A 16,169-nucleotide genomic window follows, 5' to 3' on the forward strand; every position below is an offset into this window, starting at 1 on the left:
AAATCTGTTCCATTTCCTGCTTTTTTCCAGTTCTGATGAAAGGTCATCAACTCGAAACGTTAACTCTGTTTCTCTTCACAGATGCTGCCTGACCTGCTGAGTAACTCCAGCATTTTCTGTTTTTATTTCAGATTTCCAGCATCTGCAGTATTTTCTTTTTGTTTCAGGAATGCTAATCTCATTTTAGTACGACTTCTCTATCTATTACTACCTGTTCCACAACTTCCCCCTCCTATTTTAGCGTAACCTTTAAGTGAACCGCTTCCTTTGTGAAGACAGATGCAAAGTACTCAAGAAAGATATAGTTGCATTCTCGAGCACCTTTCGCGACCTCAGGACGTCGCAAAGCGCTTTACAGCCAATGAAGTACTTTTATGTGTATTCACTTTTGTAATGTGGCAAACGCAGCAGCCAATTTGCACACAGCAACCTCTCACAAACAGCAATGTGACAATGACCAGATAATGTTTTTTTTTTTTTTTTAAAAAGTGGTGTTGATTGAGATATATATATTGGCCTGGACACCAGAAATAACTCCCCTGCTTTTCTTTGATATAATGTCATAGGATCTTTTTCATCCACTTGAGGGGGACTCGGTTTAACATCTCATCCAAAAGATGGCACCTCTGACAATGCAGCACTCCCTCAGCACTGCACTGGAGTGTTAGCCTACATTTCTGTGCTCAAGTGTCTGGAGTGGGACATGAACCCACAACCTTCTGACTCCGAGGCGAGAGTGCTACCGACTGAGCCACGGCCGACACTGCCAATACTAATACTTTAGCCATGTCCTCTGCCTCTACATGAAGATTTCCCTTTGGGTCCTTATTAGGCCCAATTTTTTCCCTTGCTAACCGCTCACACTTTATATCTTTATAAAATGTTTTAGGGTTCAATTTAATGTTGCGGTCTAATCTTACCCTGTAACTTCTCTTTGCCTGCCGTATTAACTTTTTCAATTCCTCCCTGTACTTTCCATAATCTTTCTGGTTATGAACTGAATCTTGCTTCTGACATTTGTCATAAGGCTCCTTTTTTTTCTGTATTATTTTAACCTATATTTTGTCATCCAGTGCGCATTAGCTTTGAATGCTCTACCTTTACCCTTCAAAAGATTATGCCTAGTTTGTACCTGAACTAGTTCTTCCCTGAATGCCCTCCATTGCTCTGTTACTGCTTTACCCTGCAATCACCTTTTCCAATATACCTGTGCTAGGAGCCTTCTTAAAATCGCTGAAATTAGCTCTTCCACAGTTGAGCATTTTTATATTTTCTGGTCTCTTTCCATAATTACTTTAAACCGAATTATGTTGTAGTCACTGTTGGCTTGATGATCGCCTACTGCAACACACTTCACTTGCCCGACTTCATTTCCCAGATCCAACACTGCTTCCTTCCTTGTTGGACTGGAGACATCAGAAATTCTTCTCCTTCCCACGATGATTTTCCCAGTCCGTATTAGTGTAATTGAAGTCTCCTAACTAACGCCTTTGAAATTTGCTGACAAATCTGTTCACCTATCTCCTTCTCTCTGTTTGAAGCTCTAGAACATTCTGGAGGGGGAGGGGGAACAGCCAGTTGTCGTGATACATGTTGGTACCAACGACGTAGCTAAAAAAAGGGAAGAGGTCCTACAAGTAGAATTTAGGGAGTTAGGAGCCAAGCTAAAAAGTAGGACCTCGAAGGTAGTAATCTCTGGATTACTACCAGTGCCACGTGCTAGTAAGAGTACAGAGAACAGGATAGTTAGGCTAAATACGTGGCTTGAGCAGTGGTGTAAGAGGGAGGGTTTTAAATTTTTGAGGCATTGGAACCAGTTTTGTGGTAGGTGTGACCTATACAAAAGGGACGGTCTACACCTGTGCAGAGATGGAACTGATGTTCTCGGGGTAATTTTTGATAAAGCAGTTCGGGAGCATTTAAACTAGTATGGCAGGGGGCTAGAAACCTATGTAGTGAAATAGAGGAAAGTGAAAGGCAGACAGAAATAAATGGTAAAAGGGTGAGGAACAAAAAACAAAGGGCCAAACTAATTCATAAAAAATGTGAGCATAAAAAAAGCCTGAGGGTTTTATACCTTAATGCGAGAAGCATCAGGAACAAGGTAGATGAATTAGCTGTGGAAATAGAGGTTAATAATTATGATCTAATTGGGATTACGGAAACATGGTTGCAGGGTGAGCAGGGCTGGGAGCTTAACATACAGGGGTATTCAGTATTTAGGAAGGATCGACAAAAAAGAAAGGGAGGAGGGGTAGCATTGCTAGTAAAAAAGGGGATAAATGCAATTGAAAGGAAGGATATTAACTCAGTTAATACAGAATCTATATGGGTGGAGCTAAGAAATAGCGAGGGGCGAAAAACATTAATAGGAGTGGTATATAGGCCTCCAAATAGTAAAATAGAGGTTAGGGAGGGCATCACGAGGGAAATTAGAGAAGCGTGCAATAAGAGCACAGCTGTCATCATAGGTGACTTTAACTTACATATAGATTGGACTAGCCTAATCAGTAAAAATAATGAGGAGGAGGAATTCCTTGAGTGTTTAAGGGATGGTTATCTGGATCAATATGTCGAGGAACCAACTCGGGAACAGGCTATATTGGACTGGGTACTGTGCAATGAGAAGGGACTAATCAGTAATCTTGTTGTACGGGGACCCTTGGGTCAGAGCGATCATAACATGATCGATTTCTCACTCGAAATGGAGAGCGAAGAAATTGACTCAGAGACTAAGGTCCTGAATTTAAACAAGGGGAATTATGATGCCATGAGACGGGAACTGAGTAGGTCTGATTGGACAACGTTCCTGGGAGGACTGGAGGTAGATAAACAATGGCAAACATTTAAAGATAGAATGACAAAATTGCAAAAATTGTTTATACCAATCTGGCATAAAAGGAAATCTAAAAAGGTGACTCAACCGTGGATAACAGGGGAAATTAGAGACAGCATAAAATCCAAAGATAGGGCGTATAAAATAGCCAAAAAAAGCGCCAGAGCGGAAGATTGGGAACAGTTTAAGATAGAGCAAAGGAGGGCAAAGGGCATAATCAAGAGGGGCAAAATAGCTTACGAAAACAAGCTGGCGGAAAATATAAAAACTAACTCCAAAAGCTTTTATAAGTATATCAAAAGGAAAAGACTGGTGAAAACCAAAGTTGGTCCATTGCAGTCAGATACGGGGGAATATATAATGGGAAATAAGGAAATGGCAGATCAACTAAATGCATACTTTGGGTCAGTCTTTACGAAGGAAGACACAAAAAACCTCCCTGGGATATCGGGAAAAATAGGGACATTGGCAAAGGAGGAACTGACGCAAATCAATATCTCTAAGGATATGGTGTTAAGGAAGCTAAAGGGATTGAAGGTGGACAAATCCCCAGGGCCTGATAACATGCATCCTAGGGTACTGAAGGAGGTGGCCCTAGAGATAGCGGATGCACTAAGGATGATTTTTCAGAATTCATTAGACTCGGGAACAGTGCCCATGGATTGGAGGGTAGCTAACGTTACCCCACTATTCAAAAAGGGGGGTAGGGAAAAAGCAGGTAATTACAGACCTGTAAGCCTTACATCAGTTGTGGGCAAAATGCTGGAGTCCATCATTAAGGATGAAATAGCGGAGCACTTAGCAAATGGGGACAGGATAGGACAGAGTCAACATGGATTTACAAAGGGTAAATCGTGCTTGACTAATCTATTGGAATTTTTTGAGGGAGTAACTGGTAGAATAGATGGGGGAGAGCCAGTAGATGTGGTGTACCTGGACTTCCAAAAGGCCTTCGATAAGGTCCCACATAAAAGATTAGCATGGAAAATTGAGGCTCATGGGATAAAGGGGAAAGTATTGGCGTGGATAGGGAACTGGCTGTCAGATAGAAAACAGAGAGTTGGAATAAACGGCTCATTTTCTGAATGGCAGGCAGTAACAAGTGGGGTACCACAGGGATCTGTCCTGGGCCCCCAGCTGTTCACAATTTACATTAATGACCTGGATCAGGGAGTCGGATGCAGCATTTCCAAATTTGCAGACGACACTAAACTAGGAGGGGGGGTGGGCTCAGAGGAAGAGACCAGGAAGCTCCAGAGCGATTTGGACAGACTGGGCGATTGGGCGGATAAATGGCAGATGCACTATAATGTGGACAAGTGCGAAGTTATCCACCTTGGGTGCAGGAACGGGAGGGCAAATTATTATTTAAATGGCAATAGATTGGGAGAGGGGGAAGTACAGAGAGACCTGGGTGTTCTTGTACACCAGTCACTGAAGGCGAGCATGCAGGTGCAACAGGCGGTCAAGAAGGCAAACGGTATGCTGGCCTTCATAGCAAAAGGGTTAGAATACAGGAACAGGGATACCTTGCTGCAGCTGTACAGGGCACTGGTGAGACCACACCTCGAGTACTGTGTACAGTTTTGGTCGCCTCATCTGAGGAAGGATGTTCTTGCCATGGAGGGGGTGCAGCGGCGATTCACCAGGCTGATACCAGGAATGGCGGGAATGACCTATGAGGAGAGACTATGTAGTTTAGGGATGTACACACTGGAGTTTAGAAGATTGAGAGGGGACCTCATAGAAGTGTATAAAATTCTGACAGGTCTAGACAGACTGGATGCAGAAGGAATGTTTCCCTTGGCGGGTGAGAACAGAACTAGAGGACATAATTTAAGGATAAGGGCTAAACCATTTAGGACAGAGATGAGGGGGAATTTCTTCACTCAGAGAGTGGTGAACCTGTGGAACTCATTGCCACAGAGGGCAGTGTACGCCAGCTCATTAAATATATTTAAGAGGGAATTAGATATATTTCTACGGGCAAAAGGGGTTAAGGGTTACGGAGAGAAGGCGGGGACGGGATACTGAATTAAAGGATCAGCCATGATCTCATCGAATGGCGGAGCAGGCACGAAGGGCCGAATGGCCTACTCCTGCTCCTATCTTCTATGTATCTATGTATCTATATAAAAAAAAACTCCCAACAATGTAACAGTGTTTTGATCTTTGGGCTGAAAAAGTACATAATCTTCCTGCAGTTAGCACTGGAGGCGAGAATAGAAAGGTACGGAGAAGGGGACCAAAGAAGGCAGTTAGTGATTTGAGACAGGATCCGAGATTCTCTTTGCCCTCCAAGATGATGCCACAATAGGAAATTGTGGCCGTGGGCAGCAGTATTGCATGATCAGATCTGACAGTGGACGACCAGGTTAGTTATGCACCAAATATGCTCAGGCTTGCTGTTGTGGAGGTGGAAACTGCACTGGGGAATGGTAGGGGAGGTAGACTATGAGTGTCTTGGAGGAGTCACTCGTAGTCTTTTAGTTTTCTACAGACAGTAGCAAGCAAAGAGTGTGCAGTTCAAGTAGAAAGCTGTGACCCGCGTGCACCACTCCACATTTTTCATTCAGTGTGTTGCCAATTTATACTGGGCCCATTGGAAGGCCTAGAGAATGGAATCCCACAATTTATTCTGCCTCCAACATTACTTCTACAAAAAAAATGTGCTCAGGCAAACGCTGCCAACTGCACATGATGTGTGTAAATCCACCATTAGAAGCCTGATTTACACTCGCACTCCAGAGCAGTTCTAATATTAAGTGCTCGGAAATTTCAGTTAGATAAATCTGGCCATTTACATTGCAGTTTTAAGCTTTATGTACATTGCGCATATAAAAAAAAAATTGTGCGAATGTTATGGTCAGAATGTACTCAAAATTCAAATTTACCAGGTGGAATTTTTCCCATAACTATTTCTCTCCATGTCTAAACCAAAACCTTCAAAATATTACACCTGGGATTAGTTCTTCGGTTCATGATTTCTTCATTACCACTCTTTGCAAAAGCTGACTTACCATTAGTAATATTATAAATCCACAGGCTTGCCAAAAAAGATGTCTGAAAATGATAGACAATACGACACCGCAAATTAATTTCTAACCTTTCCAACAACCTGCACCATGGTTACCAAGCTAAACCAACTGAAAAAAATGTGTTAATGGTAGTGCAGTTTTAAGATTCTATCTAGCACCAATTCCTACCTAAAATTATCCATTATACCAAGCAGTCCATTTTGATTATCAGTGGGTAATAAATTACAATCACAGTCGAATGCAATTAAGGCACGTTGCCTATCTGTGGAGTGAGAGAGAATGTAACGCAAAACAGAAACTCAAGTGTTCTCAAAATATGATTTAAAAATACACCTAGGTACAGGACCATGTTCACAAGACAACAGAGTTTCCACTAACAACTCAATACTTCTGCTGTTAAGGTGCCAGCTGTGCACAGTGATAAGCAACTGTTTTATGCTCAGATATTAGCCCAGTTTTTAAAGTACTGTAACAAGTTTAAAAAATATTCTGCGTTATCACAGAACATTTTTAAGCTGCGAGACTGTCATTTGCCTCCCAGCTGTCTGGCATTGTCAACAGAGTAATATAAATGAGGCAGGTCAGAATGATCAGAACTCGCAGGAGGGTGCCTGGAAGCTCCATTTGAAACTTTTCTTACCAGTACTCTGTCATATTGAAAACTGCATCAAGGACTTCTTTGGGGGAAAATTGATAGGTAAATGCAGTGATATGTCAACTTGCAAGATTAAACACATAGATCTTTTAAATTGAAATGAGATCAAAACTGGGGGAAGTAAAGCCAACTCAGCCTGCTGGCAGTGGAATAAACAGCTACTTTGGCAAGGCTCATATCCTTGCTTTTATCCGTACATAATCCTGTTTTGGTTTCCCAAATGCTCCCTCTACTTTGCCCATAATAAACTGCGCTTCCAACTCTAATCTCCTTTAAATACTATTCCATTTCCTTTGGGGTGATCTCAATGTTTCTCATGCCTGATGCAAACATATAAAGTGTTTAACCTAAGTTAAAGGAGATTCATGTGCTACATTCTAAGGTCTCCTGTGATGGATCAGTGATCTGTACAGTTTAATTTCAATGTCAATAGAAGGATAGAGGTTTACAAAACAAAAATTGGCCCAATGTGTACTTGACAGGTCTTTGTTGGAGCAATCAAAAGAAAGCATTTGCATTCATATAGCGCATAACACGACTTCAGGACATCCCAAAGCGCTTTACAACCAATGAAGTACTTTGGAAATGTAGTTGCTGTTGTAATGTAGGAAACACAGCAGCCAATATGAACACAGCAAGGTCCAATAAACAGCAATGCAACAAATGACAAGATCATTTTAGGAATAACAACAGAAAATGCTGGAAATACTCAGCAGGCCAGGCAGCATCCGTGGAGAGAGAAACAGAGTTAACGTTTCAGGTCTGGGACCCATCATCAGAACTGACGAAGGGTCCCAGACCTGTTGGCCCAGAAATTCGGGTCTCCACGGATGAGTACGCATGGGGTACTCACCCGTAAGCCCAATGGAAGTGCTGGTTTCGTGCATGCACTGCGCATGCGCGGGAAACCAGCACGTCTGTTCCCCTGAAAGAAGGGGTTGACAGGTGTAGCGCGTGCGCCGGAGAGGCAGTGCGTACGCATCGAACTTACGTTTTTTTTTTTTTGCAGGTTTTCCCGGAAGGGTAAGTCTCCAGGAGTTACACTTTTAAAAAGCAGGCGTAAGGCCTGCTTTTTACAAGGCAAGTGGTGAATTAATTAAAATTAAAACATTTTTTCCACAGGTTTATTATTTTTAAATACTTTAAAGAAAGGTAAGTTTATTTTTAGCCCTGTTAAAAAATGTAATTAATTTTTTCAAAAATTTAAATTATTGTTTAAAATAGTTATTTCATGTAATTTATCGTTTATTTTAAAAATGTGATTTAAAAAAAAAATTATTTGAAGATTTAGTGATGTTTTGGGGCTTACAGTATTTATAGGTTTGACAGGTCTTCCCGTCAAACTTATGAATGAAGCATTCCCTGCTACCATTGGCTCTCCATGGCCCACGTGATCCCAGGGGACGCATCAAACTAACTGCGCCCCTGGGATACACAAGCACTGCGCGCCGGCAGTTGGAGGAGGCCCAGGATTGGAATCCCACGCGGGCCCACAGCTCAACGGCCAGTGCGCTAGGTAAGTGCAGGTCGGAGGCTTGCACCCGCGGGAAGCCCCCGACCTGAATTTCTGGGCTGTTAACTCTGTTTCTCCCTCCACGGATGCTGCCTGGCCTGCTGAGTATTTCCAGCATCTTCTGTTGTTATTTTAGATTTCCAGCATCCGCAGTATTTTGCTATTACATAAGATCATTTTAGGTGTTGGTTGAGGGATAAATGTTGCCCAGGTCATCGGGAGAACTCCCCTGCTCTACTTCAAATCGTGCCATGGGATGTTTTACATCCACCGGAGAACTCAGGTTATGCGTCGGGCAGACCAGGCAAGGGCAGAGGATTTCCCTCCTTAAAGAACTGATGAACCAGTTGGGTTTTTATAATGCTGGCCCACAAATGACCTAACTTACTGAATTCAATTTCACAATTTGACATGTTGGGATTTGAATTCAGATGTCCCTCTTTACTCTTGTGCTGTATTTCAATAGTTATAGAATCCAATGCTATAGGTATTTTTTATGGTTTTATCCATCTTCACTCTCACAAGGAGTTACATCTCTGAACCCCTGGGTCTCTTTCTCCACACCCTTAAGCATCTTTCTACTTAGTTCATAACCCCATTCTTCCTTTTTCCTTCCAAAATGCATTACTCCACACTTCTCTGCATCTGCCAAACCGTGTCCATCTGACATCTTTTACAGTTCTCCATGCTTTTTGACAATATATGGATGTAGCTATGACACTAGTGTGGCCATTTTAAATTGATCACTACACTCAGATTCTCTACTGTCCTTGTGTCGCTGCATAAGGAAGGCGAGCATAAATATAAAAACCTGTAGAACAACACAGAAACATAGAAACATAGAAGATAGGAGAAGGCCATTCGGCTCCTCAAGCCCGCTCCACCATTCAATGAGATCATGGCTGATCATCCAAGTTCAGTACCCGGTCCCTGCTTTCTCCCCATATCCCTTGATCCCTTTAGCCCTAAGAAATATATCCAACTCCTTCTTGAATATATTTAATGAATTGGCATCAACTGCCTTCTGTGGTAGAGAATTCCACAGGTTCACCACTCTCTGGGTGAAGAAAGTCCTCATCTCTGTCCTAAATGGCTTACCCCTTATTCTTTGACTGTGACCCTTGGTTCTGGACTCCCCAGCCATCGGGAACATCCTTCCTGCATCTAGTCTGTCTAGTCCTGTTAGAATTTTAAAAGTTTCAATGAGATCCCCTCTCATTCTTCTAAACTCCAGCGAGTAGAAGCCCAATCGACCAATCACTCCTGATACGTCATTCCTGCCATCCCAGGTATCAGTCTGGTGAATCTTCGCTGCACTCCCTCCATGGCAAGAACATCCTTCCTCAGATAAGGCGACCAAAACTGCACACAATACTCAAGGTGTGGTCTCACCAAGGCCCTGTACAACTGTAGCAAGACATCCTTGTTCTTGTACTCGAACCCTCTTGCTACGAAGGCCAACATACCATTTGCCTTCTTAACCGCCTGCTGCACCTGCATGCTTACCTTCAGCGACTGGTGCACAAGGACACCCAGGTCTCGTTGCACTTCCCCTTCTCCCAATCTATTGCCGTTCAGACAATAATCTGCCTTCCTGTTTTTGCCACCAAAGTGGATAACCTCGCATTTATCCACATTATACTGCATCTGCCATGCATCTGCCCAATCACCCAACCTGTCCAAATCATACTGGAGTTTCTCAGCATCCTCCTCACAGCACACATGCCCACCCAGCTTTGTGTCGTCTGCAAACTTGGAGATATTACATCTAGTTCCCTCGTCTAGATCATTAATATATATTGTGAATAGCTGGGGTCCTCGGACCGATCCCTGCGGTACCCCACTAGTCACTGCCTGCCACTCGGAAAAAGACCCGTTTATTCCAACTCTTTGCTTCCTGTCTGCCAACCAGTTCTCTATCCAAGTCAGTACCTTACCCCCAATCCCATGTGCCTTAACTTTACACGCTAATCTCTTATGCGGGACCTTATCGAAAGCCTTCTGAAAGTCCAAATACACCACATCCACTGGTTCTCCCTTATCTATTTTACCAGTTACATCCTCAAAAAATTCCAGTAGATTAGTCAAGCATAATTTACCTTTTGTAAATCCATGTTGACTTTGTCCGATCCTGTCACTGCTTTCCATGTGCTCTGCTATTACATCCTTTATAATGGACTTCAGCATTTTCCCCACTACCGATGTCAGGCTTACCGGTCTGTAATTCCCCGTTTTCTCTCTACCACCTTTTTTGAATAGTGGGCTAACATTAGCTACCCGCAAATCCATGGTTAATAACTACCTGGAATATGCATCTGGTTGGGAGTTGCTAAGTCCACATAAATTATGCTGAGACTTCATATTAATTGCCGGGCTGCAAGATGACAACAGACTAATTGTTTATCAGCAACTTTTGTTTATCAGATGTTCGGCTCCGCTTTATCCTGAAGTGGGTGTTCGAGCTCAAGATAGGTTCTGAGAGATCACCCTGATACCCATCTTTGATTAACAGTTTTGTCTAGTTGTGAAAAGTACATTTTTGATACTCCCTTTACACCACTTGGACGTCAAAAGATAAAGAAGTATATTAAACAGGCTGGTAGACAGACTTTTGAGTTATATTATCCCTGTGCTGCTGCACTGGTGGAACCAAAGGAAGCACTCCATGCGTTATTCTTGGTCAAGAATTTCATCAAGGACACTAGTTAAGGCACTGTGGAGAATTCCTAAAGACTTCTGGAATTTTACTGTTCTGAAAGAGAGAAGAGTTCCATGAGGAATTATAAGCGAATGAAGCTAGTAAAAGAGGGGATAAATGCAATTGAAAGGAAGGATATTAACTCAGTTAATACAGAATCTATATGGGTGGAGCTAAGAAATAGCGAGGGGCGAAAAACATTAATAGGAGTGGTATATAGGCCTCCAAATAGTAAAATAGAGGTTAGGGAGGGCATCACGAGGGAAATTAGAGAAGCGTGCAATAAGAGCACAGCTGTCATCATAGGTGACTTTAACTTACATATAGATTGGACTAGCCTAATCAGTAAAAATAATGAGGAGGAGGAATTCCTTGAGTGTTTAAGGGATGGTTATCTGGATCAATATGTCGAGGAACCAACTCGGGAACAGGCTATATTGGACTGGGTACTGTGCAATGAGAAGGGACTAATCAGTAATCTTGTTGTACGGGGACCCTTGGGTCAGAGCGATCATAACATGATCGATTTCTCACTCGAAATGGAGAGCGAAGAAATTGACTCAGAGACTAAGGTCCTGAATTTAAACAAGGGGAATTATGATGCCATGAGACGGGAACTGAGTAGGTCTGATTGGACAACGTTCCTGGGAGGACTGGAGGTAGATAAACAATGGCAAACATTTAAAGATAGAATGACAAAATTGCAAAAATTGTTTATACCAATCTGGCATAAAAGGAAATCTAAAAAGGTGACTCAACCGTGGATAACAGGGGAAATTAGAGACAGCATAAAATCCAAAGATAGGGCATATAAAATAGCCAAAAAAAGCGCCAGAGCGGAAGATTGGGAACAGTTTAAGATAGAGCAAAGGAGGGCAAAGGGCATGATCAAGAGGGGCAAAATAGCTTACGAAAATAAGCTGGCGGAAAATATAAAAACTAACTCCAAAAGCTTTTATAAATATATCAAAAGGAAAAGACTGGTGAAAACCAAAGTTGGTCCATTGCAGTCAGATACGGGGGAATATATAATGGGAAATAAGGAAATGGCAGATCAACTAAATGCATACTTTGGGTCAGTCTTTACGAAGGAAGACACAAAAAACCTCCCTGGGATATCGGGAAAAATAGGGACATTGGCAAAGGAGGAACTGACGCAAATCAATATCTCTAAGGATATGGTGTTAAGGAAGCTAAAGGGATTGAAGGTGGACAAATCCCCAGGGCCTGATAACATGCATCCTAGGGTACTGAAGGAGGTGGCCCTAGAGATAGCGGATGCACTAAGGATGATTTTTCAGAATTCATTAGACTCGGGAACAGTGCCGATGGATTGGAGGGTAGCTAACGTTACCCCACTATTCAAAAAGGGGGGTAGGGAAAATGCAGGTAATTACAGACCTGTAAGCCTTACATCAGTTGTGGGCAAAATGCTGGAGTCCATCATTAAGGATGAAATAGCGGAGCACTTAGCAAATGGGGACAGGATAGGACAGAGTCAACATGGATTTACAAAGGGTAAATCGTGCTTGACTAATCTATTGGAATTTTTTGAGGGAGTAACTGGTAGAATAGATGGGGGAGAGCCAGTAGATGTGGTGTACCTGGACTTCCAAAAGGCCTTCGATAAGGTCCCACATAAAAGATTAGCATGGAAAATTGAGGCTCATGGGATAAAGGGGAAAGTTTTGGCGTGGATAGGGAACTGGCTGTCAGATAGAAAACAGAGAGTTGGAATAAACGGCTCATTTTCTGAATGGCAGGCAGTAACAAGTGGGGTACCACAGGGATCTGTCCTGGGCCCCCAGCTGTTCACAATTTACATTAATGACCTGGATCAGGGAGTCGGATGCAGCATTTCCAAATTTGCAGACGACACTAAACTAGGAGGTGGGGTGGGCTCAGAGGAAGAGACCAGGAAGCTCCAGAGCGATTTGGACAGACTGGGCGATTGGGCGGATAAATGGCAGATGCACTATAATGTGGACAAGTGCGAAGTTATCCACCTTGGGTGCAGGAACGGGAGGGCAAATTATTATTTAAATGGCAATAGATTGGGAGAGGGGGAAGTACAGAGAGACCTGGGTGTTCTTGTACACCAGTCACTGAAGGCGAGCATGCAGGTGCAACAGGCGGTCAAGAAGGCAAACGGTATGCTGGCCTTCATAGCAAAAGGGTTAGAATACAGGAACAGGGATACCTTGCTGCAGCTGTACAGGGCACTGGTGAGACCACACCTCGAGTACTGTGTACAGTTTTGGTCGCCTCATCTGAGGAAGGATGTTCTTGCCATGGAGGGGGTGCAGCGGCGATTCACCAGGCTGATACCAGGAATGGCGGGAATGACCTATGAGGAGAGACTATGTAGTTTAGGGATGTACACACTGGAGTTTAGAAGATTGAGAGGGGACCTCATAGAAGTGTATAAAATTCTGACAGGTCTAGACAGACTGGATGCAGAAGGAATGTTTCCCTTGGCGGGTGAGAACAGAACTAGAGGACATAATTTAAGGATAAGGGCTAAACCATTTAGGACAGAGATGAGGGGGAATTTCTTCACTCAGAGAGTGGTGAACCTGTGGAACTCATTGCCACAGAGGGCAGTGTACGCCAACTCATTAAATATATTTAAGAGGGAATTAGATATATTTCTACGGGCAAAAGGGGTTAAGGGTTACGGAGAGAAGGCGGGGACGGGATACTGAATTAAAGGATCAGCCATGATCTCATTAAATGGCGGAGCAGGCACGAAGGGCCGAATGGCCTACTCCTGCTCCTATCTTCTATGTATCTATGTATCTATGAAACCTGCTGTGTCTGTTCTTGCTTGCGCTAAATTTTACTTCTCCATAAACTGATTAGCAGTTTGTAGCCCGAAAAGTACAGTCGATCAGTCGGAGGGGTCCCATGTTATTGTTCCTGGTGTAGGTATTGATGATTCACCTAGGGCGCGCTACATCCCAGATTGCCCTGCACATAAGGCTAGATTTCAGTCATAGAAAATTATGGCTTGTCTGTGGAAGCCATTCTTAGAAGTCATTTCACCTGCCAATTAATCAATGCAGCAAAAGCATTTTTTCAGTTTCTAACTGATCCTTGAAATTCAGGTCACTCGGAAATGTGAGATAGTTTGTCTGATCCTTCACTGGGGAATTTAAGGGTTTAGTGAAAGCTGAATATTATTCTTTTTATGAAGAGAAAAGGGCCATTTTCACGCACAACCCATAAAATAATAAGGGTCACAGACACCCGTCACCAATATACCTTTTGGACAGGAGGAGGAATTTCTGAGGCAGCCCTTTTCTTCATGCAGTGCACAGGAAGGAGTTAAGAGGTTCCACTTTTACACGCAGATTTAAGTACTGCCAGTGAACGTCAGCGTCATTAGAAACCATTAATACATTCAAGGGAACAGTAGCTTTTCAAGCAAGCAGTTAAATATTTAAATTACAATACAAGGACACCAGTTGGTTAAAGTACTGCGGAGAATTGCGAAAGGCTTCTGGAATTTTACTGTTCTGAAAGAAAGAGACAGTTCTATGAGCAATTATTAGCGAATGAAACCTGCTGTGTTTGTTCTTTCTTGTGTTGAATTTTATTTCTCAATAAACTGATTAGCAGTTTGTAGTCTGAGACAGTCGGTCAGTTGGAGGGGTCCCATGAGGGGTTATATTTCAGAAATATAACCCTTCTTCCAATGCATTAAAACTTTCCTTCACAGCACTTTTCTCAGAAAGAAAGCAAAGACTTGCATTTATATAGCACCTTTCACGACCTCAGGACGTCCCAAAGCATTTTACAGCCAATGAAGTACTTTTGAAGTGTAGTCACTGTTGTAATGTAGGAAACACAGCAAGCTCCCACAAACAGCAATGTGATGATGACCAAATAATGTTTTTTGTGATGTTGATTGAGGGATAAATATTGGCCAGGACACCGGGGATAATTCTCCTGCTCTTCTTCAAAATATGCCATGGGATATTTTACGTCCATCTCAAGAGCAAAAGTGGCCTCGGTTTAACATCTCATCTGAAAGATGGCACCTCCGACACTGCAGCATGGGCCTTACACTAAACATCCGTAAAACAAAGGTCCTCTACCAACCTGCCCCCGCCACACAGGCTGCCCCCCAATTATCAAAATCCACGACAAGGCCTTGGACAACGTGGGCCACTTTCCATACCTCGGGAGCCTACTGTTAACAAGAGCAGACGTCAACGACGAAGTCCAACACCGCCTTCAGTGTGCCAGTGCAGCCTTCGGTCGCCTGAGGAAGAGAGTGTTTGAAGACCAGGACCTCAAACCCAGCACTAAGCTCATGGTCTACAGAGCAGCAGTGATACTCGCCCTGCTGTATGCCTCGGAGACATGGATCATGTTCAGCAGGCACCTCAAAGCACTGGAGAGGTACCACCAACGCTGCCTCCACAAGATCCTGCAAATCCATTGGCAGGATAGGCGCACCAATGTCAGTGTTCTTGCTCAGGCCAACATCCCCAACATCGAAGCTCTGACCACGCTCAATCAGCTCCGACGGACGGGTCACACTGTCCGCATGCCCGATACGAGACTCCCAAAACAAGCGCTCTACTCGGAGCTCCGGCACGGCAAGAGAGCCCCAGGTGGGCAGAGGAAACGCTTCAAGGACACCCTCAAAGCCTCCTTGAAAAAGTGTCACATCCCCACCGACACCTGGGAATCCCTGGCCCAAGACTGCACAAAATGGAGGAGAAGCATCCGGGAAGGCGCCGAACACCTCGAGTCTCTTCGCCGGGAGCAAGCGGAAGCCAAGCACAGGCAGCACAAGGAGCGCACGTCAACCCAAGCACCCCAACCACCCGCCCCTTCAACCACCATCTGCCCCACCTGTGACAGAGATTGTAGGTCCCGCATTGGACTCATCAGTCACCAGCAAACTCATTTTTAAATGTGGAAGCAAGTCATCCTCGGTTCCGAGGGACTGCCTAAGACGACTCGCTCAGTACTGTACTCGAGTGTCAGCCTAGATTTTTGTGCACAAGTCTCTTGAATGGAACTTGAATCCCACAACCTTCTGACTCAGAGGCGAGAGTGCTACCCATTAAGCCCATATCCTCTCCCACTTCATGATGTGTGGTGAATGGTTTAGTGTACATTGGCTGCTCTAGCTGTTAAATAAAACCCATTATTCAATCTACAACAGTGGAAATATAAGATATATTCCTTTGGCCATTAATCTATGTGAATATTCAAATGATATGCCATCGATAGCCACTTCATCAAGATGGTCCTGGGAAGCAGCATCACGTAGAGTGAAACGGAAGAGAGGAGAAATTTGGCATGATCGCAGCAATACTTCTGTGCTGCCAGAAAGTCATTTCACCACAGGTCATTTGGTTCTGCTTTCCATTCACGCACCATTGTTTTTTTTCTTCTGAACTTTACAATGG

The 16,169-nt window shown here is 43.5% G+C and overlaps 1 protein-coding gene across 1 annotated transcript in view; it reads right to left on the reverse strand.

Moving 5' to 3' along the window:
* The window catches only part of exoc4 (exocyst complex component 4), a 565,674-nt gene that overhangs the window by 437,468 nt on the left and 112,037 nt on the right, over window positions 1-16,169 (reverse strand). The window lies entirely within an intron of this gene.

Source organism: Somniosus microcephalus, chromosome 17 (assembly GCF_052327205.1).
Source record: "Somniosus microcephalus isolate GS21.2 chromosome 17, FLI_Smic_1.0, whole genome shotgun sequence".
NCBI lineage: Eukaryota > Metazoa > Chordata > Chondrichthyes > Squaliformes > Somniosidae > Somniosus > Somniosus microcephalus.